At 38.5% G+C, this 8393-nt stretch overlaps 1 pseudogene; it reads right to left on the reverse strand.

Moving 5' to 3' along the window:
* Window positions 1–7581: 7581 nt before the first annotated feature.
* The window catches only part of LOC102843524, a 1607-nt pseudogene continuing 795 nt past the window's right edge, over window positions 7582–8393 (reverse strand).

Genomic DNA, 8393 nt, shown 5'->3' on the forward strand with positions numbered 1-8393 from the left:
TCATTAAATTCTTCTGTATCTGCCAATTCCTTTCTATATAATGACTCAGTATATTCCTCCCATCTTCTTTTAATACTTCCTGGATCATTTAATATTCTGCCCAAAGCATCCTTGATTACAGCACCTCTAGGTTTGAATTTGTTGTTCAGTTCCTTGAACTTAAGAAATGCTGAGCGAGTTCAGCCCTTTTGATTTTCTGACTCTAGCTCCTCGCACATTTCAATGTAGTATTTTGCTTTGTCATTCCGAGCTGACTTTTGGAATCTTCTCACATACATATTTCAAATAAACTGAGTTTATAATTAGGATCAAAAATCCCCCAAACAGATAATACTTCTGAAATAATTTTATAGCAGCAGCATTACAGGGATACCAAAATTAGATGTAACAAGAAAACTAAAGACCATGATGGGATGGTATTCATAATTTCTGAATTCTCCAAATATATATCAGTTATAAAACTATACTTATAAAACTGACATCAGTTTTCTTTTCTAGCCTGCAAAATTGCTTACTTTGCTTTTGAATTCTATTGTTCCCTATCCTTAGTCATGTAAAATACTTCAAACTGCCCATTTACCAGGAGAGGAAATGCATTTTCCCTGGATTAGTATTTGCCTTTCCAAACCTGTATTTCTCAGTCTTATGTTAACTATTTTATAAGTTGACTTTTTGTTAGTAACTGTATATGAACTGTTTTTCAAATGTAGAAATTCTCTTTGCCCAGCTTCTTGAATACATATTCTCTCATTCTTCATTATGCCTGCAAAGTTTTCTTCTAGTAATTCTTCCACATCTTTTTCTGTGCCTTTACTATCTTCCTCCTGTTCTGCAATTCCGATTATGTGCATGTTATCCCCCTTGATGTCTATATTATTCTTAGGGTTTTTTTCTTTCCCCCTCTTTTTTTGGTTTCTGCATTTTGTTCTAGTAGAATAGTGGTGATAATTCTATCTTCTATTCCATGGTTCTGTGTTCCATCTCTTCAACTTTGTTCATGTGTCCCTCCAACATGTTGACAGCGTCTGAAACATTGATGTTCATATTTTGGATTATGGTTTCTTGTTTTTTCAGAGCCTCTAATGCCTCATTTTTGTTATCTGCATTGATTTAGATTGTTTTTTTAAAGCTCCTCTTTTTTGCTTTCAGTGTCCTGTAATTCTTCATGTTTGTTTTTCGCCTATTTAAAATATTCAATCATGTTCTTGTAAATTCTATATCAGAAATTTCCATTAGACCTTCTGGCTTTAGGAAAGCCATTGATACTATGTCACTTTTTTGGGAGTTACATCTTGCTTTGGGCTCGTATAGAGTGTGAGATAGCCTGCTTCTTATGTGGCATTGCTTTGGTAGAGTTTATCATGCCTGAGGTGATAGCAGGCTCTTAGTCTGATGTCACTACTCCAGAGGAGGGTAAGGCAGCTACCATGCCTTGGTTTCTCCCTGAACTTTTTACTTGAGGGAAGATTTGCTCCAATTCAGGAGAGAAAAAGCCTGTGAATTAGTAGCCTCCTCTGTTAGACAATTGCTGCAACTAGGCCAGTCCAAGGTGCTCCAGGCTAAAGGCAGCTCATGCTTTGGGAGGAGAGGAAATGAAATGGATTCACTTGAATCAGCGATACTGATTTCTCTGGTGCAGTTTAGAGGGGTCACAGCAGGTCATCCTCCAGGCGTTGGGGTTGGGGAATTCAGGGTGTGGTGCCACTTCCTCCAGAGAGTGGGTCCAAGACCTCCTGTTGGCATGGGAGGGACTTCCAGGTAGTGGGGTCAGGACTTCCTGGTAGTGGGGCAGGACTTCAGGGTGTTGGAGTCAGGCTTCTGGGTGGCAGGGGTGGGATTTCCAGGACTTCCAAGAAAAGGCCCAAGTGGGCTTCCAGACAGCTAGTGGAATTGTCCTTGCAGCCAGATAAAGTCCTACAGGCATGTTCAGGTTTTCAGGTGCCAGGGCCGGGTGCCTCCACCCTGTCAAGCAACAGTGTTGCTGTCTAATATTCCAGGCAAGAGAGAAGTCCAGGACACACTAAGTAATTTTCAAATCAGGTACCTACTTAGTTAACTGGGTGTGCAGATGAAGGCAATGCAGGGAGATGTAAACGATGCACCTTCATTGGTTTTCAAAGGCCTTTTATTTAAGAAGAAGATGTATTGCAAAAGTTACAGTTAGGGACCTCTCCAAATTACTGAGGAGTAATGTTGTCAGTTTGGAGACTAAGGTGTGTCTAATTCAGGCCTTCATCGTTTCAATCACTTGCTATGCATCTGAGAGCTAGACAATGAATACAAATGACAGAAGAATTGATGTCTTTGAATTGTGGTATTGGAGAAGTTCACTGAACATCTCATAGACTGCCAAAAGAACAAATAAATATGTCTAGGAGAGGATACAGCCACAGTGCTCTTTGGGAAGCAAGGATGATGAAGCTTCTTCTCAAGTACTTTGGGCATTTTGCTAGGAGAGACTATTCCTTGAAGAGGGGTATGGTGCTTGGAAGGAAAGGTAAAGGAAAGGAAGCCACTCAACCAGGTGGACTGACACAGTGTCTGCCACAATGGGCTCTTATGTGTTGAGAAGTGTGAGGATGGCACAGGATAGGATAGCTTTCAGATCTACTGTTCATAGGGTCACTATGAGTCATATTTAACTTGACAGCACCAAACAACAATAACATGGAAGGAACACTTGGAAATATAGGTGCAGGTTTGGGTAGACAGATGGCTGCAACGACTAGGTAATATTTTTGCAAGTCAAATAAACTCTAATTCTTTTCCGTTCAAGTAGAATATAATGGGGTTGTCAGTGTGATTTTTGGCATATAATTTAAAAGAAATTAAAAGAGCAGACATAGCTGTCAAAAGACTCCTTTTATTCTATTTACTTATGATCAGGTTTTCTCAAGGTTTATATCTGTAAAATGAATTAATGGAGATAGAATTGATAGAAATCATGATCTCATTTTTTTCAATAAATAATAGTCCTTCATGGATATTTGAATGAATTGGAAAACACTACAGACTCTTTTAAAAGAAGACATAGTTCCAGTGCAAGTTTTCTTTTTATTTTGTAATTATTATTCAGCACCTTAAATGTATTTGTTATTTTTATTAATGAGTAATGTTGTTGTTGTTGTTAAGTGCCGTCAAGTCGCAGGCGACTTTAAGGGATCCTATGAAGGAGAGTCCTTGACACTTGGTAATTAGTAATAGTAATAATACTAAATCACTGAAAACAACTTTTTTAAACTTAGAATCTTGTGCTCACAGGAAGTTGAAAGTAAAGTATAAACTATAAAAATATAAATTAAAAATACATTGTTATTTGTGCTTATGTTTCTATGTAAGAAAATTTGATAGTGTGATCAATAACAACATCCAAAGAAGAAATAGTAAACCTTATAATTGCATACCCAGGGATATATGGTATGAAAATCTGTGTTTAAGGAAGCAAATAAAGACTATGACATTTTCAACTGTTATGTATATTTTTAACAGATTTGACTATCAAATTGCTTGTGCATTTAAATTCAATTGGATATGGTTAAAATATATATCCTGTCAAATGTATCAAATATATTTGTAAATGCTTGTACTTAGGAAGTTCTGGAAATTATACTTTTTACAATTCCTTAAATGTGTGCTGAGAAATTGTTGCAGCCCATTTGAAAAGTGTCTGAGTAGCATATAATTTTAATCTAGGATCACTGATTTCTATAAAAGCGCTGGGAACTCCAGGAGTTTCTTGGTGTCATTTTATCTGTTCACAAAATAAACTTCACACCTGCTTGATTTTCCTTGTTCTGGGGGATGCACTTTGATCACATGAGACAACAAAATAATGCGAAAAAGTCTGAACTACTTCCTGGAATAAGTTATACATGTCTGGAAAGTTTCAATAATCTTTTCAGACTAACAGGATTCTTTCTAGTTCCTGCAAGAGTAGAGATGAAAGGTTTTGGTGGTTTTTTAAAGTACTATTTATATCTGGACATTAATTCTCATTTTTCTCAGCTTTAGATCACGCAAGCACTTCAATGTCTTCTGATTAGATTCTATATTTCTACACAAAAGTATGAGTAAGAAGGAACTCATCACTATTTTAGGGTTAAGTTCAAGCTTTTACCCTAATAATTTGCAGCTGGAAATAAATTTGTTACAACCGGATAGCCCACAAGCCAAAATTCCTAACCCAGGTAGCTGAAGGAGCATGTATATCTGAGCCCAGAGAAAACCAGCTGAAGTTCCAAGAATTGCCAAAAGCTGCATTTATTTGTCAGGGCTCTCTGGTGGCTAACAAGGGGGCATACATTTACAGGTATTTAAAGATGTTAGAGGAACAATCTAATACAGTCTTTATGCTATAACATGTTGTTGTTAGGTGTCATCAAGTCATAGTGACCTCATGAACAGCCAACTTGAAACCTCCCTATTTTGTACCATCCTTACCATCTCTCAGACATTATAGCCCATTGCCGAAGTCATAATGTCAGTGAATCTCACTGAGGTCTTCCTCTTCTTCAATGACCCTTTATCTTTTCAAGCATGAAGTCCTCTCCTGATAATCTAATTGCTGGTACCAAGTATATTGATTGTAGATCCAAGTAAGATGAAGTTGTTGACAGTTTCAATCTTTTCTCCATCTATTATGATGCTGCTAATCAATCCAATGGTGAGATTTTTTTTCTTGGCATTGAGATGTAACCCATATAAAGGATGCGGTGTTTGATCTTCTGCAACAGGCACTTCAAGTTTTCCTCACTTCCAGAAACCAAGGTTGTGTCATCTGCATATCGAAGGTTATTCATGAGTTTTTCTCCAAACCTGATGCCACATTCTTCTTCATAGAGTTTGGTTTCTCAAATAATTTGCTCAGTATACCGATTGAATAGTTTTGATGAAAGTATACAACCCTGAAGCATGTCTTTCTTAATTTAAAACCAGGTGGTATTCAAGCCATGGGTGGCAATACTTAAAGATAGTTTGGGTAGAATGTTGAATTATCCAGGAAGTATCAAAAGAAGATGGAAGGAGTACACAGAATCACTGCATCAGAAGGAATTGGCTGACACAGAGGAATTTCATAAAATAACATATGAGCAAGAACCTATGGTGATGAAGGAGAAAGTTCAAGTTGCTATGAAGGAACTGGAAAAAACCAAGGCTCCAGGAGTTGACAGCATACCAATTGACTTATTTCAACAAACAGACACTGCCATGGATGTGCTCACTAAGTTGTGCCAGGAAATCTGAAGGGCAGCCAGCTGACCAACTGACTGGAAGAGATCGGTATTTGTTCCCATTCCAAAGAAAGGTTACCCAACAGAGTGTGGAAATTATTGAGCAATATCATTGATATCACATGCAAGCAAGATTCTGCTGAAAATTATCCAAAAACGTTTAGAACAATATATCAACAGAGAACTGCCAGATGTGCAGGCTGGATTTAGAAGAGGTCGTGGTACTAGGGATATTATAGCTAATGTTAGATGGATCTTGGCACAAAGCAGAGAATATCAGAAGAATGTCTATCTGTGTTTCATCTACTATGCAAAGGCTTTTGACTGTGTGGATCACAACAAGCTATGGCTGACTCTGAGAAGAATGGGAATTCCAGAACATTTGATTGTGTTTATGTGAAACCTATACTTTGACCAAGAGGAAGTCGTCAGAACAGAGCAGGGAGACACTGGATGGTTAAAAATCAAGAAAGGGGTCCATCAGGGATGTATTTTGTCTCCATACCTTTTCAATCTGTATGCAGAACAGATCATCTGAGATGCTGGGCTGTACAAGGAGGAATGTGGCATCAGGATTGGTGGAAGAATCATTAACAATCTGTGTTGTGCAGGTGGCACAACCCTGCTTGCTGAAACTGAGGAGGACCTGAAGTGCTTGCTGTGAAAGCCAAGGACGGCAGTCTTCAATATGGATTGAAGTTCAATATCATGAAAACAAAGATTCTCACCACTGGGCCAATTGGCAGCATCAGTATGGATGGTGAAGAGATTGAGACAGTTAACAGTTTTCGTTTTCCTGGTTCCACAGCTACCTCTTGGTAGCAGCAGCCAGGAAATCAAGAGATGAATTGCATTAGGAAAGTCAGTGGTGAGGGACCTCTCAAGAGTACTGAAGAGCAATGATGTCAGGCTGGAGACTAAGGTGCACCTGATCCAGGCTATAGTCTTTGCAATTACGTGCTATGCATCTGAGAGTTGGATGGAGAATAAGGATGATAGAAAGAGAATTAATGCTTTTGAGCTGTGGTGCTGGAGAAGAGTGTTGAGAACTGCTAGGAGAACAAACAGGTTTGTCCTAGAGAGGGTGAAGCCAGAATGCTCCTTGGAGTCAAGGATTCTGAAGCTTCATTTGACATACTTTGGGCATGTTGCAAGGAGGGACTGGTCCTTGGAGAGGGACATCATGTTTGGGAGAGTGGAGGGACGGCACAGGAGAGGAAGACCCTCGATGAGATAGATTAATTCTGTGAGTGGAGTGGTGAGAATGAGTGTGTTTAAGCTGGCGAGGTTGGGACAGGATAGAACAGCATTTAGGGCTCTTGTACATAGAGTCGCTATGAGTCGCAAGCAACTCAATGGCACGTAACAACAACCACAACAACAGTATTGCCTTGGTCTGTTCACACAACAGCTCATTACCCTTAGGTATAAGTTTAACATGAGCACAAGTAAATGTTTTGGGTTTTCCATTCTTCACAAGTTAGCCATAGTTTTAAGTAATACAAATTACTAATGATAAAATTTATCCAAACAAAAGCCAAGAAATCTTGAATGTAGTTTATTACTCTTTTTATCATCTCCTTTTATTGTCCCCTTTTATCATCCTTAGTCATTGTCTAGCTTTCTGATACATAGCAAGTAATTGTAAAGACTATCGCCTGGATCAGGTGAACCTTAGTCTCCAGACTGACATATTTGCTCTTCAGTACTCTGTAGATGTTCCTGACAGCAGACTTTCCCAGTGCAATTAATCTTTTAATTTCCTGGCTGCTGTTACCAAGACAAACTAAAGCTGTTAACAATCTCAGTCTCTTCACTGTCTATCATAATGCAAATTGATCCAGTGATAAGAATCTTTGTTTTCTTAATGTTTAGGTTTTTTGTTTGTTTGTTTGTTTGTTTTTAGCAATGTTTATGTTTTATTTAAATGTTTAGGTTTTTTAATGTTTAGCTTCAATCCATATTGAAGGCTGCAGTCCTTGACTTTCTGCAGCAAGCACTTCAGGTCCTCCTCAGTTTAAGCAAGCCTCATTGTGTCATCTGCATAACAGGTTTTTGATGAGTCTTTCTGCAATCCTGTTGCCACACTCCTCCTCATAAATGATATGTTCTGCATATAGATTGAAAAGCTATGGAGATAGGACACATCCCTGGCTTTCACTCTTCCCAGTTTTGAACCATGTTCTGACAACTGCCTCCTGATCCAAGCATAGGTTTCACATAAGCACAATAAAATATTCTGGGATTCCCATTCTTCTCAGAGTTAGCCACAGTTTGTTGTGATCCACAGAGTGAATCAAATGCCTTTACATAGTCAATGAAACACAGATAGACATTGCTCTGGTAAATATTATACATTGCCATCATCTGATTCATATTCTTTCCTCAAGGATTCCTTAGCACATTTCTCTATTTCTTCCCTTATATGTCTTGGTGCATTTTCATGTCTTCTATGTCACCAACCCAGCTGAGTTCTAGCTTTGTCCTTGACTTCATCATTACTATGTAAATTATGCTTGTAACTTCTTTAACAGTATCACTGCAGGTCATTTGTTTCTTTCATCGAAGCTCTTCAAGCTCTTCAATTTCTGTGTTTGCAGCATGCCTGGCTCTACTGGTAGCACAGTCTCAGTGACATATATGAATCACTCAATGGATCAATCATGTAGAATTGTCCACCATTATTTACACTGTAAGAACCTATCATGAAACTGCAGCCAAAGGGTACAACAACACTGTAGCATGCATTTGCGTACACATACATGGCTACTTTGCAAGATGTTTTAGTGGAATGTTACAGCCAAAGTTTGATTTAAAGTTTGAAATGTTTTCCCTTGCTATATCTGCTGAAAAGTGAGCATCTGCCAATGAGCCTGCTACTGCCATGCCAACACACCGATCAACATTAAAAAGTCATTTACTAGAATTTGGATAAATTATGTATACTGCATTGAAACAGATGAGGGACAGAACAGTTTAAAAGCTATATATGATTGGATATTATGGTCATAACAAGAGTCCAGAATGAAGTGGAGTGTACTCACAGTGTGGAGTACACTCCACAGTGGAGTGTACTTGGGGTAGGGGGATTGTATACCAATGAAGGAATTTTTCTTTTACTTTGCAAAGAGAAGAGTGAACCTGTGGGGAGGGGTGAGCAGG

The sequence above is a fragment of the Elephantulus edwardii genome, unplaced genomic scaffold (genome assembly GCF_000299155.1).
Source record: "Elephantulus edwardii isolate Elephantulus edwardi_28Jun2011 unplaced genomic scaffold, EleEdw1.0 scaffold00060, whole genome shotgun sequence".
In the NCBI taxonomy this organism is placed as follows: Eukaryota; Metazoa; Chordata; class Mammalia; order Macroscelidea; family Macroscelididae; genus Elephantulus; species Elephantulus edwardii.